The sequence below is a fragment of the Pongo abelii genome, chromosome 8 (genome assembly GCF_028885655.2).
Source record: "Pongo abelii isolate AG06213 chromosome 8, NHGRI_mPonAbe1-v2.0_pri, whole genome shotgun sequence".
NCBI classification, from domain to species: domain Eukaryota; kingdom Metazoa; phylum Chordata; class Mammalia; order Primates; family Hominidae; genus Pongo; species Pongo abelii.
In genome coordinates this window covers 13,193,371-13,209,245 of record NC_071993.2, presented here as the reverse complement: position 1 = coordinate 13,209,245, position 15,875 = coordinate 13,193,371, and the positions used below count along the sequence as shown (strand labels likewise).

Sequence of the window (15,875 nt, the reverse complement as noted above, 5' to 3'; positions counted from 1 at the left end):
CAGAGCAGGAATGACACCTGAGTTTAGAAAACAGTTCCCTGTGTCTGTGCTTGTGTGTTCCTCCAGCTCAGTGTCCTATGTTATCTGTCCTGAGACATTCCAAGAAGGAAGACCAAAAGACAACATTCTTGAGCTATTCCAAAGAGATTACAGAGGCCGCCACCAAAGAGAAGACTAAGAATCTACCATAGTTTGCCCCAGTAAAATGCTGTTTTTCTTAGGAACTATTGCAAGTTATGAAACTCCTAAGTGAAATGATTGTGTGGCCAGGGATAGTGGCTCATGCCTGTAATCCCAGCACTTTGGGAGGTCAAGGCAGGTGGATCATTAGAGGTCAGGAGTTCAAGACTAGCCTGACCAACATGGTGAAACTCGTCTCTACCAAAAATATAAAAATTAGCCAGGCGTGGTGGCACATGCCTGTAATCCTAGCTGCTTGAGAGGCTGCGGCAGGAGAATCGCTTGAACCCAGGAGGTAGAGGTTGCAGTGAGCCGAGATCATGCCACTCCAGCCTGGGTAACAGAGTGAAACTCTGTCTCAAAAAAAAAAAAGACAAGAAAAGAAATGATTGTGCAGGCAGAAATGTCTTTAAGGCATCATTGTTGCAGAATTTTGCTCCTTAGTTCAGCTAAAACTGGGTTCATGTCACATGACCAGGAGACTTTAGACATGTGGACACATTGAAGGGTGGGCAGAGCAGCACTTTGTTGGGCAAAAGGGGAAAAAAAAAGAAAAAAACTCAGCAAAGTGAGATGGGGTCCTATTAACAGGCCTCCCACCTCACAGATTGAATCCCAGGTCACCACACAGGAACTGAAGATCCAGGCTCCGCCCCCTGCCTGTGCTCCACCCCGTTCCCCAAGCGCACATGTGGGCAGGCTCAGACAAGGCCCTGGGCAGGTTCCCTCATCTGCACAGAAGCATCTGATGTAAACACTTATGGGGCGGGTCGGAGATTCTCTGGGGACACCTTTATATCTGCCTAGGCATTTGGCTGTCTCGTTCCCCCCTCTAAAGAAGTACATCCAACGGCGGTTAGAATAAGGTAAGGATAAGGATGATGACCGAAGTTAACTGCTTTCTGCTAACAGGGGGCACTGTTTTGGGGGAAACAGCAGTCAGATCTCCCTCAGAGGCTTATCTAAGTATCCCCAGCAGAAAAGGCCATCGTCCGAGGCTCTGATTGCATGATCATTTGGAGTTTGATGGCCTGAAGGCGAGAATAGACAACTGGGTTATTAGGAAACATATATCAAAACGAAACAAGGAGGTTACGGTAAGGACAGCTCAAAAAATCCCAAGGCCTTTCACTGGTTTGCAAAGGGGGAGGGGAGGCCAAAAGCCCAACTGGTTAAAAAAATAAAAAATGAAACTACCCTTTTGCCAGCATTTGGACTTCTGGGTTCCCTTCTCCTGAGCCCAATCCTAAACCAACCAGTCTAAGGTTTAGGAAATTAACTCTTCCCAGTTTGGAGGATGCATCTAAGGGGAGTGTCTCATAGTACAGAGACACCATTATCTATCACTGAAGAGAGGACAGAGGAAAAGAAAGGAAAAAAGAAGGTGTTTTTTTAGAGGCGTCCCAGGGGTTCAGGAGGCATTCAAAGGAGATACAGACTGAAGATGAATGGCTACCCATCTAGAAAGAAGGGAGCAGACATCCCTGGTTCCTTTCTCTTCCTAGCAAATACCCAGAGTACGTGAGGGAGGAAAAGTGAGGCATTCCTCTTTCTTTCCTCTGTCTTTGTATCCCCAAGTCCTGGCAGCCACAACAGGGTGCCACCTATGGGTGTCAAAGTGGCTTTCACCCATGTTAAAAGGAGGGCCTAAGGGGTGGGAATATCCACTCTTACCCACATACACTGTGTCTCCCCTGCTGTCAGTAGCCTGTGAATTCCCTAGACCTCATTTATGCCATGGATACTAGCATGACCTTTATCCATGTAATGGGAAGCTTGGCTTAATCAGCAGGAACTAGTGATGCTCACCTGTACTGTGTCTTTTAAATTCCATTATCATCTGTCTCTGGATTCCTCAGATCCAGTTTTCTTTCCTAGGGCTTTGAGCTGAAGTTTGGAATTGAGTTTGGGACAAAAATCTGTCTTGAGGGGGGTTGCATGGACTCCTTATTATAAGCTGAATGCTAAGGTGAAGCAGTGGAATTGAGTCCTCCTCCAACCAGGGAGAGAAAAGGATGTCTTGTGTCACCCCCAGATCACTGGTGGCTATAGTTCCGCTTGCTGAGATTTGGATGCATGGGGCTTGGCTTTGGTTAGCTCCCTTTGTCTTACTTTCCCAAAAAGGAAACCTCTGAGTGGTGGGCATCCTATTTATTTTCATCACCTGGAAGTATTTGCAGGATAATTGCTGAGAATGAGAATACTGATCCAGATTTTTACATCACCCATCCGTTTTGTTTTTTTCTGAGCTGCAGCCAGAGATTGCTGTTTGGTTCACAGGAACAAGCAGGGTTTGTCTAAAATGTAGGCAAAAAGTTAAAAACAATTAATGAGTCTAGAACCTAATGATAAGTTTTGAAACATTATTTCTCTTTCTCTAGTCCTCATTTTTGTTAAAAACAAATCATGATAGGACTGATTTGTTTGCAAAATAGACTTTAGTCTTATACTTGGCGTGATTATTTGCATGAAGTGCAGCAAGAATAATTATTTCTACATAGGCCTTTTAGATTGGCTTTCATGGTACTTTGTTCCACAGGGAATCTCAAATGAGACCTTTTAAAGCTGAGCCTAGCCATGGGTTTGTATTCTCAAATACCGATGAGTTGGGCAAACTCCTCTCTTCTTGAGGTTTCAAGAGATATGGTCCCTGGGGCTGTTGGAAAGTGACATTCTTTACCTACTGCAGGTTAGGAACCCTGTATGGGGACTGTGTACACAAGGTATGAGGCCAGTTTCTCCCATGGGGCTTTATTGACTCTGCAAGTCAAGCTTGACTCCTTCCAGTCAAAGCCTCAGTAAAGCAACCAGTTTCTCCAACTGTGTCTTGTTGCAACCAGTTTCTCCAATTGTGTCCTGTTGCAAAAGAAAATGGATTCTTATTGCACTGACGCAAACAACTATATGGCCATAAATTAAGAATACTCACAACTAGTTTCCAAATTCTGGAGAAGCCAGGCAGAGAGACGGAGACAAATATACTCCAAATTTTGTTCACAGGAGTATACCTTACTCAATTATTAAAGGCTGTAAATAGCTCAAAATAAGTTTGCTTGACTCTGAAAAACAAAACAAGGATCAGCAATATTTCAAGCAAAAGTCAAAAAGATTACTTCAGTTTTGTATTAGTTTAGGCCATTCAGTTAACTCTTGTTTTGCTTGATATTCATAAATATTTCAGCTTTTCATGAGTCCTGTATGTTTTTCCTTTATTCCAATGTCACAATCTCCAAAGTTATCAGAAACCTGCATTTCAGAGCACCTGTCAAAGTTCTATAGCTGATTATAAACCATCTTTTGAAGAGGATCAAAGAAGACAATTGTCTGTAAATAACAAAAGGTCCAGGGTAGTTATAGTCAGAAACATGATTGACAAATAAATTTGGTTATCTCCATGGTTTACAATAACTTAACATAATAACCTTAATTATGATTGATAGCATATACTCAGACATTAGAATTTTAGACATCCCATACAATTTTGGAACATATATTAATATAATTCTCTAAAATCTAACCTGAAGATTAAATATCATTTCGGCAATCCTATGTACTTAAACATGTCAAATAATCCTGTTCACTTGTCTTTTGGATACTCCAGGGGCCCTCTGTAGCATCTAAAAAGCCAGGCATCAGGAAAGACAATTTTGAAACTGAAGTTTGATTTTGGGAAGTCTGTTATGTGTTAGAGATTTAAAATACCTGATGTTATGAAATACAACTCCAGATTGCCATAAATTATTTATTTTGCCAAAATGATGACTTAGAAATTTTAAAATAGCAAAAAACCTTTTATAACCTTTTACCAATTTTGCTAAAGAGCAGATTAGTGTCTTAAGAGTACCTTGTTGTGCTTTTATTTCAATGCTCAATTTACAGAAGACCATATAATAACCATTTGAATTTAGTTAATATGTTCACACATGGAATTTCTTTTGCAAGATTAATTTTTTATTTTTATTTTTTTGAGACGGAGTTTCACTCTTTGTTGCCCAGGTTGAAGTGCAATGGTATGATCTTGGCTCACCGCAACCTCCGCCTCCTGGGTTCAAGTGATTCTCCTGCCTCAGCCTCCCTAGTAGCTGGGATTACAGGCATGCACCACCATGCCTGGCTAATTTTGTATTTTTATTGGAGATGGGGTTTCTCCATGTTGATCAGGCTGGTCTCGAACTCCCGACCTCAGGTGATCTGCCTGCCTTGGCCTCCCAAAGTGCTGGGATTACAGGCGTGAGCCACCGTGCCCGACCAAGATTAATTTTTATACTCCTTTCATCATTTGATTAAACCTTCAGCTTTACCTTATCTAATTCAAAACAATCCTTCAAGCCTAGGAAAGAATTTACATTTCCACTCCTTCTTATCATCTTTTGCTAAAAACACATCTTACTGTTGTTACACACCTCACATGTAAATCTCTTTCCAGTAGTTTCAATTAAATGTTATAATGGTAACTCCCAGCGATTTTTAACTTTTATGTAGAACCTAGTAAGTTGTTATAATTATGTACAAGTCGCAGCCAAGGTTTGACTCCTTCCAGCATAATTAAGGGTGTGGTTAATTCCATATGTCTCTAGGCCTCACCAATTATGAAGCAGGCAAGTCAAACTGTTCTCAAAAACCAAAAAAGGCAGTTTATAACCTTAAAACATTTAGCAAACCTAATATCTGACCTGCATAATTGAGATCACCTATTTACATTTTGATACATCTGCATTTTACCAATAATCTTTAAGGCTGCTTTTATTTCTCAAAGATTAAAGTCATGTGAACTGAAAGGTACCACAGCTTTTATCTTCCCTTTTAAAAAATATTTGATTCAAGCACTTATCCTTTTTTAAGTCAATGAATTAGAGCTCTTTTTTATAGACATCACATACACGACACATGTATAACTACACAAGCAGAAGAAAACGCAGTAGCCATGAGATTTTTCGTCTGCCAATCTCCTAATTGGATTATTGGCTTCCGGGTGGTGCCCTTTAAGAGACAGGGCCAGAAAAACATGCAGCTTTTAAGGCCTAATAAAATAGGCATGACTGGGAGGCAAAAACAGATTTTGAGAGGGTTATATCTGCATTTCATTCCCGGGGTTCCATGAGAAAAACAGGTTTCTTCCCAAAATGGGGTTAGTGGCACCTTGTCTGTTTTTCTCAAGGAGTCCCATGCCCCCAGGAGTTATCTTAGGGCCTCTCATGCATACATTAAGAATGACAAGGCAAAATGGAGAAAAATAATTCAGTCTACTGAGAAAACGCCCTTTTCCAGCAAAGAGATCCAAGAAAACAAACAAACAAAAAAAACAAAAAGACCTTTTAAATATACTTATAACTTGGATATCCATTTTTAATTAAGCTGAGTGCTCTTTGAGAAAAACCTTTTAACTGCCTTATTACCCAACTAGCCGTGCCAAGCGGCCAATATTTCTGGCTTTCAAACTTTACTAAAGGTGACGTCCCAGGTGCTCAGAGAAAGGAAGATAAAAGGCGGTTTGTGGAGGGGAAGAGAATCAGCAACGGGTCATGCAGATATCAAACCAGAAAGGACTTATTCCCTAAGCCAGGATTGAACCCGGCCGCCATTGTAAAATGGTGGAGGCTAAGACAAAACAGTGCCACGTGGTTACAGGTCATGCTCCCTAAAACAAGATGGAGGCCCGCAGCAAGGTTTGCTACTCACCATACAGAAAGTCATGCGAAGCCCACCAGACTGGCTACAGCTAAAGACCAACCTCACAAGTCCTTTTTCATAATTAAAACTTTACAGAGAATATAAACAGTGATCCTTATTCCTGGTCTAGTAAAATGTCTTTAAAAAGAAAAAAAAAAAATCCTCTCACTTAAAAGTTAAATGCTGACAGGGTAGAGAAAAGGAAAAAATAGTTTAAAATGCAGGGTTGGAAAGATGCCTGGGGAAAATACCTCTTACTCTTATACAAGTGGGCTCCTCCAACAGGGAGAGAAACTTAATTGCTGTCCGCCATTGGGCACCCTTGGGCCATGGGCCACGTACCCCAGCCCTGGCTGGGAGGGGAGCCGGGAACCCGTCATTCGCCAGTCTATCTCGCAGGTGCCTGCAGCCATTGGGGTGAGGGGGTGTGCAGCTTCCTCTACCCTCAGAAGAAGTCCAAGGACAAAAAGGCTTAGAAGCGAAAGGGGAAAAAGATTTTTTGGTTCACATCTTACCCACCCCTCCTCAAGCCCCACATCTAGGAGCCAAAATGTTGAAGAATTTTGCTCCTTAGTTCAGCTAAAACTGGGCTCTAGCTTGTCAGAAGACCAGGAGAATTATATGTAGACGCATTGAAGGGTGGGCAGAGGAAGGTTTTATTGGGTGAAAAGGGAAAAAAAGAAAAAAATTCAGCAAAGTGAGGTGGCTTCCTTCTAACAAGCCCCCCACCTCACAGATTGAATCCCAGGCCACCACACAGGAACTGAAGAGCCAGGCTCCGCCCCCTGCCTGTGGCTCCACCCCGTTCCCCCAGTGCACATGTGGGCAGGCTCAGACGAGGCCCTGGGCAGTTTCCCTCATCTGCACAAAAGCATCTGATGTCAACACTTGTGGGGTGGGTCGGAGATTCTCTGGGGACACTTTTTTATCTGCCTAGGCATTTGGCTGTCTCATCATGGTATACAAATACTATGGGTTTTGCTATTTGCCTTAATTCCAGTGATCTCACAACACTGGTGCCCAAAACTAAACATCTCTTTCTTCCGGGAAAATTGATTTCTTACAAAAGAATATTACAAACTGTTACAAGTTTGAGCTTAATTATAAAATCTGTGGAGAGGTGTGGTGTGTAATTCAGATTATTCCAATGAAGCAGTCAAAAAATATCTACTAAAACATACCCTGGTAAACCAGTGGCTCTCAAATTTGTGGGCTAAAGAATCACCTAATTAGCTGAGCATGGTGGTGTACACCTGTGGTCCCAGCTACCCAGAGGCTGAGGTGGGAGAATCACCTGAGCCCGGGAGGGCGAGGCTGCAGTGGGCCAAGATCGTATCATTGTACTCCAGTTTGGGTGATGGGAATGAGACCCTGTCTAAAAAAAAAAAAAAAAAAAAAAAAAAAAATCACCTAGGGTGCTTGTTATGCTGCAGATTCCTAGGCTCAACTCCAGACATTCTAATGAAAGGAACTGGGGATGGAGCCCAGGATTTTGCATCTTAATCATTTCAGATGATTCAGATGCAGAAGATTCAAAAACCTCTTTTAGAGAAACATTACCCTAAGAAAAGCAGAGTCGGTCAGTTGCAGAGGTCTTCCAACTCACTTCCCATTCATTCTTTCACTCATTCTTTCCTGAACTTATTAATTCAACAAACATTTGTAGTGCCCTGTCGTTGTACACGGTGATGTGGACTTGGTAATGTAAAGAGACTCGGTTCCTGTCTGGATGGAACTTATATCTAATGGCTGATATATATATATATGGCATTGATGTATGATTGACAGCATCAAGTGGTAAGTATTGAATGTGTCCATACATGCCAAAGAGAATGTTGCAGGGATTTAGAAGGAAGTTGTGTCAACGTGGATTCAAGTGGGCAGGAATGGAGGAGCTATTCTATGGAGGGGGTGGGACATTGCCTGGGCCCTGACTGATGAGGAATGGGCAGGATATCGAAGAGAAGGAAACAGTATTAGCTTCATATCATAATTATTAAGCAAGAACATTCTTAATATCCATAAGCCTATACTAAAGATAGCAGAGTGGTCAAACATGCCCAGGATTAAAACTATAATCTCATTAACTACCTTCCAAGGAGAAATAAAGAATAAGAAGTGAGAAGTTCCTGAATCAGCAACATCATCTCCTTGTTTTTTCAATATTCTGATGCCAATTGGACCATTTTTGTGCTAATAAGTTGATCAATAGTAGGATGTTTTGACGTGACATGTTTATATAGTATTGCTTTTCTCCTAGGTCCATAGCTATTTCATCCAGCTACTTCCAAAAAGTTAAAAACACTAAACATAAGATCCTTGTAGGGTATAAGCAATTAGCACTCTAGGAAGATTAGGACTGTTTGAAACCAAGAGAGGCAGATTAATCTAATTAAAAATTACTTCTTATTTAACAAAGAGATCTGTATTCATTAAGACTTCTACTTAGACATACTATTTTTAGCTATATTTTGCCAATCCTATTACATGTGTGAAAAATAAATAAATCTCGGAAATCTTGGGGCTCCAAAATCACTAAGCTAAAGGGAAAAGTCAAGCTGGGAACTGCTTAGGGACAACCTGCCTCCCACTCTATTCAAAGTCATCCCTCTGCTCACTGAGATAAATGCATATCTGATTGCCTCCCTTGGAAAAGCTGATCAGAAACTCAAAAGGATGTAACCATTTGTCTCTCACCTACCTGTGACCTAGAAGCCTCCTCCCTGCTTCAGTTGTCCTGCCTTTTAGGACAGAACCAGTGTACGTCTTTTATTTATTTATTTATTTATGAGACAGAGTCTCACTCTGTCGCCGAGGCTGGAGTGCAGTGGCCCCTGATCTCGGCTCACTGCAAGCTCCGCCTCCCAGGTTCATGCCATTCTCCTGCCTCAGCCTCCCGAGTAGCTAAGGACTACAGGCGTCCGCCACCACGCCCGGCTAATTTTTTGTATTTTTTTAGTAGAGATGAGGTTTCACTGTGTTAGCCAGGACCAGTGTACATCTTGCATGTATTGATTGCTATCTCATAGCTCCCTAAAATGTATAAAACCAAGCTGTGCCCTGACCACCTTGGGCACACGTCGTGAAGATCTCCTGAGGCTGTGTCACAGGTGCATGTCCTCAAGCTTGGCAAAACAAACTTTCTAAATTAACTGAGACCTGGCTCAGATTTTTAGGGTTCACACATGAAAGAAATTTTATGTACTTTATTTCGTGAAGACCAGTTTCTAGCTGTCCAGCCACTGTTACATTTCATGTCTTAATCTGTAAAACAGGTTTAATAACCCCTGTCTCAGAGAGGTGTTTGAGGATGAACTGAGAGGACAGTTGTGATTGAGTTTTAAAACCCATGCTGGCCGGGCGCAGTGGCTCACGCCTGTAATACCAGCACTTTGGGAGGCTGAGGCAGGTGGATTACGAGGTCAGGAGATCCAGACCAACCTGGCCAACATGGTGAAATCCTATCTCTACTAAAAATACAAAAATTATCTGGGCGTGGTGGTGTGCGCCTGTAGTCCCAGCTACTTGGGAGGCTGAGGCAGGAGAATTGCTTGAATCAGGGAGGCGGAGGTTGCAGTGAGCCGAGATCACATCGCTGCACTCCAGCCTGGTGACAGAGCGAAACAATGTCTCAAAAAAAAAAAACAAAAAAAACCCAAAAACCAAAAAACAAAAAACCCAAAACCAAAACCCACACTAAGAATGAGTGTAAGTTATGAGTTTTCCAGCCATTCTAAAATCTTCCTCGGGATAAAAAGCAGGATCACAGAGAGCTAGAACATACAATTTTACCTCGTCCCAGAACTTGCAAGATATTATATTAACAAGGAAGGCTTCCCAGCCCTTCTTGTTAATATCTTACAAAGCGTGCAAGCCAAAATACTGAAGCAGTTGTATCCCAGAGTTTCCATGAGTTTGTACAGGGGTGGTACATCTGGTGGCACAGACTCTGGCGCTGGGCGACTGGGTTTTTAATCTTAGATCCATTCCTTACGATTTACCTGGCTTTGAAGGTACTGAACCTTGATGTGCCTTAGTTTTCTTATCTGTGAAGTAGACGTAAAAAGATTGTTGTGATTCAATGAATCCATAAACATCTACACACATAAAGCATTCCTATCTGCCCCTAGAGAAGGTTGTGTTAGCTGTTGTCATGAGCTCCGATGTTAAGGAAGGTACACAAGGGCATGACAGTTTCAGTTTCATGGAGTGTATAGGAAGACTGGAGATGTATTGATACATACATAAAAATCAAATAGAGGATGGAAAATTAGCAAGACACCATGCCTAGAACAATTATTTATATTGTAACCACCCAAGGGGTTCACCTTGCCCGCTGCCGGGACAGAGCTGATTCATCAAGACAGGGGAATTGCAATAGAGAAAAAGTAATTCACACAGAGCCAGCTGTGTGGGAGACCAGAGTTTTGTTATTACTCAAATCAGTATCCCAAGCATTTGGGGAGCAGAGTTTTTAAAGCTAACTTGGTGGGTGGGGGGTAAGCCAGTGAGCCAGGAGTGCTGATTGGTCAGAGATGAAATCGGTAAGCCAGTGAGCCAGGAGTGCTGATTGGTCAGAGATGAAATCGCAGTAAGTCAGCTGTCTTCTTGCACTGAGTCAGTTACTGGGTGGGGGCCATAAGAGCAGATGAGCCAGTTTATTGATCTGGGTAGTGTCAGATGATCAAGTGCAGGGTCTGCAAAATATCTCAAGCACTGATCTTAGGAGCAGTTTAGGGAGGGTCAGAATCTTGTAACCTCCAGCTGCATGACTCCTAAACCGTAGTTTCTAATCCTGTGGCTAATGTTAGTCCTACGAAGGCAATCTAGTCCCCAAGCAAAAAGGGGGTCTGCTTGGGAAAGGGCTGTTACTATCTTTACTTAAACTATAAACTAAATTTCTCCCAGAGTTAATTCAGCCTACCCCCAGGAATGAACAAGGACAGTTTGGAGGTTAGAAGCAAGATGGAGTCTTGCTTATCTCTTTAGATAAGCTTTCACTGTCTCAGTCATAATTTTCCAAAGGTGGTTTCAATATCATCCCTTATAACAGAAACATTTAAGACTGTTTGTAAGAATGCATATATAAAATAGTGTGCACAGGTTTAAAATATGAGAATAGTAGAAGTAGGAACATTAAGGAGGACTGGAGAAGAATCCAGTACAAAAAAAGCATCCCATGGCATCTTATGTACATACAATGGATGGGCCACATGGTTGACTCTAAGCTTTCTAGCAACCATTGCAAAAGGGAAACTCGGTCAGTCAGTCACAAGATAAAAGCAGGCCAATTGTTCAGGAGAAGTACAATTATTCCTTATATTAAGACTGAGGACTAAGCTCTGATTTTTTCTTATCTTGCTCCAATTCTTATCTAAGGGGTCTGGGGAGTCATGCCCTACAAGCCATAAATTCTCATCAGATGGGTTTTGTTTAACCCTACATATTGCTACTTACTTTCCTTTCTGAATCTGGCATAACATTATATGGCAAAGAAGAAAATCAAAATATTTTACCCCCAAACATGGTTCTTTGCATATTTTGAAATGGCCATGTAAAGCTGTCCTTTCTGGAGGGTGGGGGGGAAATTTACATCTCTAAAGAATCTCTGTTCACATAGCTAGATCTTTTTCTTCCAGGCCCTCCCAATCCTGAGGAGATTAACTGAGAGTCTAGCACCTTCTAAAGGTCTGAATAGGAAACAATTGTCATCTATTGTCTCTAAGGGCAGCCACTATGAGACTTCAAAAGAACCTCAGTCTCCACAGTCTTTTATCTGAACCTGAATATTTCCTTTCTATTGATCCCAGGTCTTTAGACAAACTCAACCAATCGGCAGCCAGAAAATGTTTAAGTTTATCTATAGCCTGAAAGCCCCCATCCCCATTCCTTTCGAATTGTCCCACCTTTCTCCACCAAACCAATGTATTCTCGAATGTATTTGATTGATGTCTCATGCCTCCCTAGAATGTATAAAATCAAGCTGCACCCTGACCACCTTGGGCATATGTTCTCAGCACCTCCTGAAGGCTGTGTCATGGGCCATGGTCATTCATATTTGGCTCAGAATAAATATCTGCAAATATTCTACAGAGTTTGACTGTTTTCGTCAACACAAGACCAGAGGGGATGCTCCCAGCCATCATCTTTGAGATAAGGCTGAGTCATGTAATAAACAACATCTCTGATATGTTTTCAGCAGATGAACCAGTGTTTTACAGAACTGCTTCCCATACTGTTAGGTAGATCATCACCGGAAGCCCATTCCAGTAACAGCAGTTCTGTGAGGAGGTGGAACTGTGTGTTCCAGCTCTCTGAGATTCTGCTTTGTATCCTCAGGAAGATTTTAGAATGGCTGGAAAATCCGTAATTTATACTCATTCTTACTTGTTTGGGTTTTATAACACAATCACAACTGTCGTCTCATTTCATCCTCAAAAACCTCTCTGAGACAGGGATTATTAAAACTGTTTTACAGATTTAGAAACTGAATATATGCGTGGTTGGACAGCTGGAAAATTATGGAACAAGGATTTGATCCTGCTAATTCCCAGTCTAATCTTGGGCCATGCCTTTATTACCAAACCTCTTAGAGCCCTCTCTTCCTTGAATTTTTTCGCTCCATTAAAATCTGATTTTTATATCAACACCTCCGTTGAGATCGCTATTATAAAACTCACAAATGATATTTTTATTGTCAAACCCAGTAACCCCTTTTTTTCAGCCTTTAAAAACAAAATTTGAACACTAGGTGTGGTGGCTCACACCTGTAATCCCAGCACTTTGGGAAGCTGAGGAGGGAGGACTGCTTGAGGCCAAAGTTAGAAACCAGCCTGGGCAACATAGCAAGAACCCTGTCTCTACAAAAAATTTAAAAATTAGCTTGGTTTGGTGATGTGCATCTGTAGTCCCAGCTACTTGGGAGGCTGAGGCAGGAGGATTGCTTGAGCCCAGGAGTTCGAGGCTGCAGTGAAGCGTGATTGCATCAGTGCACTCCAGCTTGGGCAACAGAGTGAGACCCTGTCTGTTATTTACAAAGATACGCTTTGGCATTCTGTTTTCCTTTGGCCTTGGGGATTCTTGTTACTCCTGTTATCCCTCCCACCTCTCTGATGACTTCTCCTCCTTGGCCTTTATGAGCAACTCCTCTCCAGCCCACATCCCAAATGCTGGCGCTCCCTGAGGGTCCATCTTTGGTCCTCTCCTCTTCTTACTCTATGCATTTTTCCCAAGAGAGCCAATCGCCTTCCATGAATTCAGACACCATCTTGAAAGCATGAATTCCCAGACACGCACAGCAAGGTCACGTCTTCCATGGGGTTGAGTTCCAAGGTCTGAGGCTGAGGTAAAAATAGCATTTTCTCACTGTGAGATTTGTTTGTTTTGTGTTGTTTTGTTTCTGATGAAACAGCTGGCTCAGATTTGGAGCCATTATGTAGAAAAACAATGTTTTTTGTTTTTGTTTTTGAGATGGAGTCTTACTCTGTTGTCAGGCTGGAGTGCAGTGGTGCAGTCTTGGCTCACTGCAACCTCTGACTCCCTGGTTCAAGTGATTCTCCTGCCTCAGCCTCCCAAGTAGCTGGGATTACAGCCTGACATCACGCCTGGCTACGTTTTGTATTTTTAGTAGAGAGGGGGTTTCACCATGTTGGCCAGGATGGTCTCATCTCCTGACCTCATGATCCGCCCTCCTCGGCCTCCCAAAGTGTTGGGATTACAAGCATGACCCACCGCGCCCGGCCAAAACAATGTTTTTTTAAAGGTTGGAATTTTACTCAGAAAGTTCACAATGTGAGAACGTACAAGAGAAATGAGGCCATCGGAGGAACAGCAGATTCACACCTTGCATTTCATGGTCAGTTTAGAGCACGTAGCCATGAAGTGAAATGGCAGAAAAAAAATTTCAGTAATTTTTCCTTTCTCTCTGTGATTTATTTAGGAGCAAGCCCACCCTGTGAATTTGTGTAACGAAGACTCTGTTCATCTCCGCCCCATCTCTCGCTGTCTACCTGCTAGGCCTTTCCCGTTTGGTTGTCCTGCAAGATTTCAAATTCAACATGTCCAATATTTCATTTATTGTCTTTACCTCCCATCCCGTTTTAATTAGATGTAGCAAGATGTTCACTGAATATTGTTGCTGTAACAAAGATACTCCCAAATTTTAATGCTTAACCAATAAAAACTTATTTCTCATCTCATATCCAAAGTAGGTGTTCTAGGGCAGGAGGCAGGGGGTGAAATTGGGGCGTGAGAGGTCAGCTCCGCAAAGTCATTCAAAGGTCCAGACTGAAGACTCTGCCATCTTCCATAGGTGGCTTCCAAGGTTGCCTTGGTGTCACCCGGACAGGAGAAGGGAACAGAAAAGAGGATGCAGAAGGGCATATCTAAATTTTAGCATCACCCTTATGAAGTATGCATATGCCAGCAATAAGTCTACGGTATGGGAGGGAGCATAACACCAGACTTTGGTGGACAGTTTGTCTGTCACACTCCCTTCCTCCCTGTTTCTCATCTGTCCTTCCATAAGTATTTCCTGTGTTTTGTTTTTTTCTGTAAAATGGGCCAATAATAGTACTCTCCACAGGAGTTGTTATGAAAATTGAGATAGTGTATGTGAAGCAATTAGAATATGCCTGAGTCATATGGATGTGCCGTAGTGTATGAATGATAATGGCTATTAATTAGCTGCGGGACTTCCTCAGCTACCCAGCTGTGCCAAGCTAGAAACTCTCTTCCCTCATCATCCACCTCCAGTCAACAAGTCCTGCTTGTTAATTTAAAAATTCCTACATATTTACTTTTCTTTAAATCCAAGTAATAGGCCTGCAGGTCTCTGTCGAGCCGCAGATGCAGGTCTCTGTTCCACAGGATGGGGTTTGTTAAAGTTGTTAAAAATAAGGCCTACTTTAAGAGATACCAACTGAAATTTAGAAGACGACGAGAGGGTAAAACAGATTACTACGCCCAGAAACGCTTGGTGATACAGGATAAAAATAAATACAGCACACCCAAATACAGGATGATAGTTCGTGTAACGAACAGAGATATCATTTGTCAGATTGCTTAGGCCATATCGAGGGGGATATGATAGTCTGTGCAGCATATGCACACAAACTGCCAAAATACGGTGTGAAGGTTGGCCTGACAAATTATGCTGCAGCGTCTTGTCCTGGCCTGCTGCTGACCCGCAGGCTTCTCAGTAAGTTTGGCATGGACAAGATCTATGAAGGCCAAGTGGAGGTGACTGGTGATGAATACGATGTGGAAAGTACTGATAGTCAGCCAGGTGCCTTTACCTGCTATTTGGATGCAGGCCTTGCCAGAACTACCACTGGCAATCAAGTTTTTGGCACCCTGAAGGGAGCTGTGGATGGAGGCTTGTCTATCCCTCGCAATACCAAACGATTCCCTGGTTATGATTCCAAAAACAAGGAATTTAATGCAGAAGTACACCAGAAGCACATCAGGGGCCAGAATGTTACAGATTACATGTGCTACTTAATGGAGGAAGATGAAGATGCTTACAAGAAACAGTTCTTTCAATATATAAAGAACAATGTTAACTCCAGACATGATGGAAGAGATATACAAGAAAGCTCATGCTGCTATACGAGAGAATCCAGTCTATGAAAAGAAGCCCAAGAAAGAAGGTTTTTAAATTTTTTTTGAGACAGAGTCTCGCACTGTCACCCGGGCTAGAGTGCAATGGCGTGATCTCAGCTCATTGCAACCTCCGCCTCCCTGGGTTCAAGTGCTTCTGCTACCTCAGCCTCCCGAGTAGCTGGGATTTACAGGCGCCCGCCACCACGCCCAGCTAATTTTTTGTGTTTTTAGTAGAGACGGGGTTTCACTGTATTGGCCAGGCTGGTCTCGAACTCCTGACCTTGTGATCTCTCTGCCTTGGCCTTCCAAAGTACTGGGATTACAGGTGTGAGCCACTGCGCCCGGTCAAACCAAACAATTTTCTATGAGGATTTTTCAGATAAAGACAATAAACTTATTGACAGAAAAAAAAGCGAGTAATA

At 42.4% G+C, this 15,875-nt stretch overlaps 1 pseudogene; it reads left to right on the top strand.

The window, feature by feature from the left end:
- The first annotated feature begins 14,707 nt into the window (after positions 1–14,707).
- LOC100461273 (large ribosomal subunit protein uL18-like) lies at positions 14,708–15,620 on the top strand (annotated as a pseudogene).
- The last annotated feature ends 255 nt before the right edge of the window (positions 15,621–15,875 follow it).